This window comes from Canis lupus, chromosome 1, assembly GCF_003254725.2.
Source record: "Canis lupus dingo isolate Sandy chromosome 1, ASM325472v2, whole genome shotgun sequence".
Taxonomy (NCBI): domain Eukaryota; kingdom Metazoa; phylum Chordata; class Mammalia; order Carnivora; family Canidae; genus Canis; species Canis lupus.
The window spans coordinates 103,059,711-103,066,190 of record NC_064243.1 but is presented as its reverse complement, the minus strand read 5'-3'; positions in this window follow the sequence as shown (position 1 = coordinate 103,066,190).

Here is a 6,480-nt window from a genome sequence, read left to right as displayed (position 1 = left end):
AAGGAAGAATGAGAGAATCAAGCCCTGAAAATGAGCAGGAAATAAAGGGGCAAAGCATCCTGGCCTTAACTCCCCCTAGAGGAAGGTTTCACCGTGTGAGATTACGTGTAGGGTGAGCCCAGGACCCATGCCCACCATCTACCTGTGATACTGTGATTTATAATAAATATGTATTTGGCCTTCACCCAGTTCCTGGCACAGAGCTCCTAAAATCCTTGGAATTTCCTAAGTGAGAACGATAAATATGTTTTTTGTTACGTGAGTAAGTGACTTTGGGGAAACACCTAATGATGGCTGGAGGTAGAATCAATCACCAGCGGCCAGTGAGTTCATCAGGCATGGCTACGTGATGAAGCCTCCATTAAAAGAGCAAAAGGACAGGTGCTGGGTGGCTCAGTGGTTGAGCACTTGCCTTTGGCTCAGGACATGACCTCCAAGTTCTGGGGTCCTGGGATCGAGTCCCACATTGGGCTCCCCACTGAAAAACTTGCTTCTCCCTCTGCCTGTATCTCTGCCTCTCTCTCAGTGTCTCTCATGAAGAAATAAATAAAGTCTTTTTAAAAAGACACTTTCAAAAAAAATAAAATAAAAATAAAAAGACACTTTCAAACATACAGAAGAGTTGAAAGCATTTTACAGCAGACACCCACATGTGCAACACAGAGATTCAGCACTAACAGATTCCTCTACGTATTTTATCACCTAACACCCATCTTGGGTGTTTTGCGTGCATTTCAGAGTAAGTTGCAGACATTGGTATGCTTCACCCTGGATGCTTCAGCAAGAGCCTCACTACCTAGAGTTCAAGCTTTGCTTGGAGTTCCTTACTTTTTATTTTGTGTTAAAGTTTGCATACAATGAAATGGAATGCACAGGTCTTGAATATACCAGTAGCTGTGTTTTGACAATTAGATACCCAAACTCAATCAAGATATAGAATATAGGGACGCCTGGGTGGCTCAGCGGTTGGGCGTCTGCCTTGGGCTCAGAGCATGATCCCAGAGTTTTGGGATGGAGTCCCACATCGTGCTCCCTGCAGGAAGCCTGCTTCCCCCTCTGCCTTTGTCTCTGCCTCATTCTCTGTGTGTCTCTCATGAATGAATAAATGAATTTTTAAAAAAAATTCAATAATTAAAAAAAAAGATATAGAATATAGCCTGGGGGTTGCCAGGGGCTGGGCGAGAGAGGCTGGAGAAGTGGTGTTTAATGGAGACAGTTTTAGTTTTGTTTTAGAAGGTGAAAAAGTTCTGTGAATGGATGGAGGTGGTGACAGTACTATGATGTGAATGCATCTGATGCCACTGAACTGAACATTTAAAATGGTTAAAATGCTAAATTTTTATGTTGTGTGCATTTTACCACAATTTAAAAATTAAAAGTTAAAATTAAAAAGAGCCTTATGCAAACCAAAACCAGACTCTTAACTATACAGGACAAAATGATGGTGACCAGAAAGGGGTCGTGTGGGGGGATGGGGGAAACAGGTCATGGGATGTGGGAGGGTACTTGTGATGAGCACCGGGTGATGTATGGGAGTGATGAAATACCATATTGGATGCCTGAAACTAATATAACACTATGTTAACTAATTGGAATTTAAATAAAAACTTTTAAAAAACCAGCCTTCTAGAAGTAGGGATCGTTTTTTGTTTTGTTTTTTTTTTTTTTCAAATTTTTATTTAAATTCTTGTTAGTTAACATAGAGTACAATACTGGTTTCTGTAGTAGAATTCAGCGATTCATCACTTACATACAGGTGCTCATCATATCAAGTGCCCTCCTTAATGCCCATCTCCCATCCCCCACCCACCTCCCTCCTCCAGGTATCATTAAGAGACTCTTATGGTTCCTTTCCCTCTCTCTCTTCCCCCCTTCCCATACATTCATCTATTTTGTTTCCTAATCCTACATAGGAGTGACATCATATGGTATTTATCTTTCTCTGATTAACTTATTTCACTTTGCATAATGCACTCTAGCTCCATCCACATTATTGTAAATGGCAACATTCCATTCTTTCTGATGGCTGAGTAATTTTCCATTGTGTAAATGTACCACATCTTCTTTATCCCAAAGTGGGGATCATTAGCCTCATTTTGCTGCTAAAAGAAAAAAAAAAATCAAGGCCGGATCAGGAGTGTGTTCTCCATGGAGTCACAGACCTATTACACAGGGAGGGTTTCGGGATTCGAAATCATGTCAGTGCCCTCCAGACTCGTCCACTTTGCTTCTCCGTCCTCTTTGGCAAACATCCCCAAGAGTTGTAACAACAGTAGCAGGGATGATAGTGGTAATAGTGGTAGTCACCATGAAAATAAGAATAATAAAGAAAATGTGGTCTATCCACACAACAGATGGTTAGTCATAAACAGGAAGGAGGGTGAACCTCAAAACAGGATGCTTAAAATGGTTCCTTTATGTTTTGTGAATGTCAGCTCAGAAAATAAAATAACTATCACTTATTGAGCATTGACTACATGCCACATGCCACGGATGCCTCTGGACAAGCATTGATTTATTAATTCGTGGCACCTGATGAAGTGAGAATGGTCATCTCCATTTTGGGCACTGGGTATTCCTAGTCACAGGGTCCAAGGCCTGCAAGCAGCAGATGTGAGATCTGAACCCGGCTGTGTGTCTGGCACCCCCTTTAAAACCTACCCTGTGGGGGCAGAGGAAGGCCATGGTGTGGGGGCGGGGCTTCCCTTCCTCCACCAAACCAGCTCTGTTTCATTTCTCTGCCCAATCTCCTGAGCAAAGTTTCTGGCAGCACCATGTCGGAGCCGTCACCCCACCAAAGACAGCAAGTGCAAAGCAGAGAAAGCAAAAGAAATTAAAAAGAAGAGAGAGAGAGGGAAAGTCCTTGAATGTTCCTTTTTCTGCCAGCACAGGTGAGGCATACCTGTCTGGCCTCGTTCAGAAGGGATTATAGGATCTGCAGGTTATGCTGCCTTTTCTTGAGCTGGTGGCCAGTCCCTGTCCCTATGTGCCTGTCAGGCTATAGTGAAAATGGTTTTATTCTGGCACACCTACTAGAGCTGAATGCATCCACGGTGTCTGGGCCTGCGCACCTTGTCCTGTCAAATTGCATTCACAGACTCACTGCCACGCCCAACATTACTCCGAATCCCCCAAAGGCTTCTGTTGCATGAAGAGAAGCTCTAAGCTCCTCTAGACTGCAGGCCCTGCAGGAGGCGGCCCTGGCTGCATCTCCACCAGTGCCAGCCTCTAGCACCCCGCCCCTCTTGCTCACTCCGTCCACATCACCCCCCACACATAGTTTTTCCCTATTCCTCCAGCTGGAAACTTATCTCTGCCTCAGGGCCTTTGCATCTGCCATGACTTCTGCCTGAAACTCTCCACAGCTTCTTATCATCTTCAGGTACAATCTTGAATCACTTCCTCTAAAATATTTCCTCATCAGACCAAATAAAATGAGGCTCTGGTTTTATTCCTCATGGCTCTCCACCTTTTTTTTCCCCATAGCTCCTTCCACAATTTATACATAGGTAGTGCTGTGCACAGGGGTCCCCATCACCACCAGAAAATAACACAGCATCAGGGAAAAACAGCCTGTGTAACGAGAAGGGCACATCACTTTGGGGGGTTTCTTCCCCCCCAAATCCACAGTCTCAGTCCAATCATGGAAACACACACACACACACACACACACACACCCCAAAACATCAGACAAAACTGAATTAAGGGAGTTTGGACAGAATCCCTGTTCCTCAAAGCTGTTGAGGTTGTGAGAAACAAGGAACAAGGACTGTCACGGCACAGGGGACATTAAATGTCACATGGGATCCTGGATTGGAGACAAGACATCCGGTGGGAGCTGGGGTACCAGGATACAATTTGTAGTTCATCTGATGCTCCTGTGCCTGTGTGGGTCCCTTAGTTTTGACCGTGACCGTGAACCCTCCTCACATCAGACATTAAACCTCAGGGAACACAGCACGAGGGGTGCCCGGGAACTCCGGACTGTCTTTGCAACTCTCCTCTAAATCTAAAAGTTACTTCAAAATAAAAAGTGGAACATACAAACACAAAGCAAACACGCACTGGTGATTTCCATCCTGGACGCACCCTCAGTTGGAGAAGGGAAAGCAGAATCTCCAGCAGAAGCTGGGTACCCTGCTCGCAGCAGCACTGTTCACACACAGCAGCTGGAGGTGGAAGCACCCCAAGGCCGCCAGCAGGTGAGTGGGTAAGCCAAATGCCATGCATGCACACAACCGAATACTATTCAGCCTTTGCAAAGGAAATGGTGACAGAGTCTGCAACACAGAGTCACTTGAGGACATGACGTGGAGTGAAACAAGCCAGTCACAAAAGACAGTTAGTGTACAATTCCACTTACGTGAGGCACCCGGGAGTCAAATTTATGGAGACAGGAAGTAGAACACCAGGGGCTGGAGGAGGGGAGTGGGGAAAATTCGTGGGAATAGTTTCAGTGTTGTGAGATGAAAAAGTTCTGGAAATTGGTTGTGTGACATTGTGCATGTATATAATGCCACTGAGCTGCACACTTAAAAATGGTTAGGATTGGGGGAGCCTGGCTGACTTAGTGGGTTAAGAGTCTGCCTTTGGCTCAGGTCATGATCTCGGGGTCCTGGGATATCCCTCCCTGCTCCCTGCTCAGCGAGGAGTCTGCTTTTCCCTTTCCCCTTTTCCCTCTGCTCATGTTCTCATTCTCTCTGTCACTCTCTCTCTCTCTCAACTGAATAAATTTTAACATCTTAAAAAAATGGTTAAAATGCTAAATTGTATGTCATGTGGATTTGACTCCATTTAAAACATTTTTTATTTAAAAAATGTAAAACAGCATAAAGCAAAAATAAAAAAGAACAAAAACAAAACTCTGATCTATAGGTAAAGTTCTGGAGAGCTCGGTGGTTGTTTTTCTGGAAGGATGCAAAAGCCTTCCCACAGGAGAGTATTTAAAAGTGTGTTAAAGAGACAGCAGCAAACTGGGAAGCGTTGGCAGCACAGGTTACCTGGATTGTGGTGAAGACGTCATGGTGTTTGCATGCATCCAGAGTCAGCAAACCAAATATGAGACATGTGTACCATTTTTTCTATGTCAGCTATACCTCAATTAAGCTGGTTTTAAGAGAGAGGAAATTTCCCCACCGTCTCTGCTCTATGGTTGAGGTTCTCAACAATGTTTCCCATTGAGGGAGAGGCTTCAGACGTCCCCACAGAGCCTGTCCCTAGCAGCCAGCAGTGCCACATTGACCCAGTTCCACATTTTGAGGTGAGACTCATAAGAGGATGGTATTCTCTGAAGTATACTTCTCAGAGTAGGGCCTGCATTCCCTTCTCGTAGGGTGCAATGGACTGAACGTTTGTTCCCCTGCCCCAAATTCATATGTGGAAGCCCTAACCCTGAATGTGACACCTTTAGGAAGGGAGGCCTTGCAGAAGTGATTATTAGCCAAGGCTATGAGATGGGGTATACGAAGAGAAGAGATTAGAGCATGCCAGCCGAATCAATCTCTCTCTCTCTCTCTCTCTCTTTCTCTCTCTCTCTCTTTCCCTCTCTCTCTCTGTTCTGGAAGGATGCGATGAGATGTCCATCACCTGCCACCTAGGAGGAGGGTGTCTGTCCTGTTGGAGTCTGTGACTATAACCAACCATCCTCCTAGTACCAGCTGCCTGCCTCCTGGTCTGTTGGCCATGCTGTACCTGAATAATAACAAAACTCATAGCGTAAAGCATCTTGATGCCTGCAGGGGATTGAGCCAGAGCATGGTGTCCCCAAAGCATGCGGGTTCAGGTGAGCAGCTGGCTGGACCGCTCTGGCTGGCTCCACAGCACATAGCAGAAGCCTCCTCTAACAAGGCAGGAGCTGCTGGAATGGAGCCCCCACCCCTAGACCCCATGTGTCCTGCCGAGTGTGGGCAGGAGAGTCAGGCAGAGTGTGGCGAAGAGCAGGTAAGCCCACTTCCCAGGTTTGGCACAACCTGTGTGAGGGTCAGATGCCCGAATTCTCAGGCCAGACTGGACCCTGCTGCAGGTGGCCAGGAAGAAGGCACACCACACAGGCAGGAGTTCTGGGTCCAGCCTGACGCTGATGCCCATCAGCTCTGTAGGTGTTCCAGGGCCGGAAGCAGTCTCTGGGCCTGGGTGGGACCAGAGGACATGAGAGTGGGGACCTGGCCAGCAGGCTGCTTCCCACTGAGACAGGGACAAAAGAGCTCTGGACTTGTAGCATGAATGTGCAGCTCTCAGCCCCGCTAGGATGGCCTGGAGATGCAAACAATCTCATCGAAACCCCCCACTTTCTGACAATACCCAAATCTGGAGCAAATCACTCTTCTTTGACCCTGTTCAAAGTGACCCAAGTACATTGGAATTCCATGAGAGCTCATTTCCAGCACCCCCTGTGCTAGTCTCCAGGCTGCAGCAACAGAGCACCACCAACCAGCGGCTTGAACAATAGAAATTTATTTTCTTATAGTGCTGGAGGCTGGA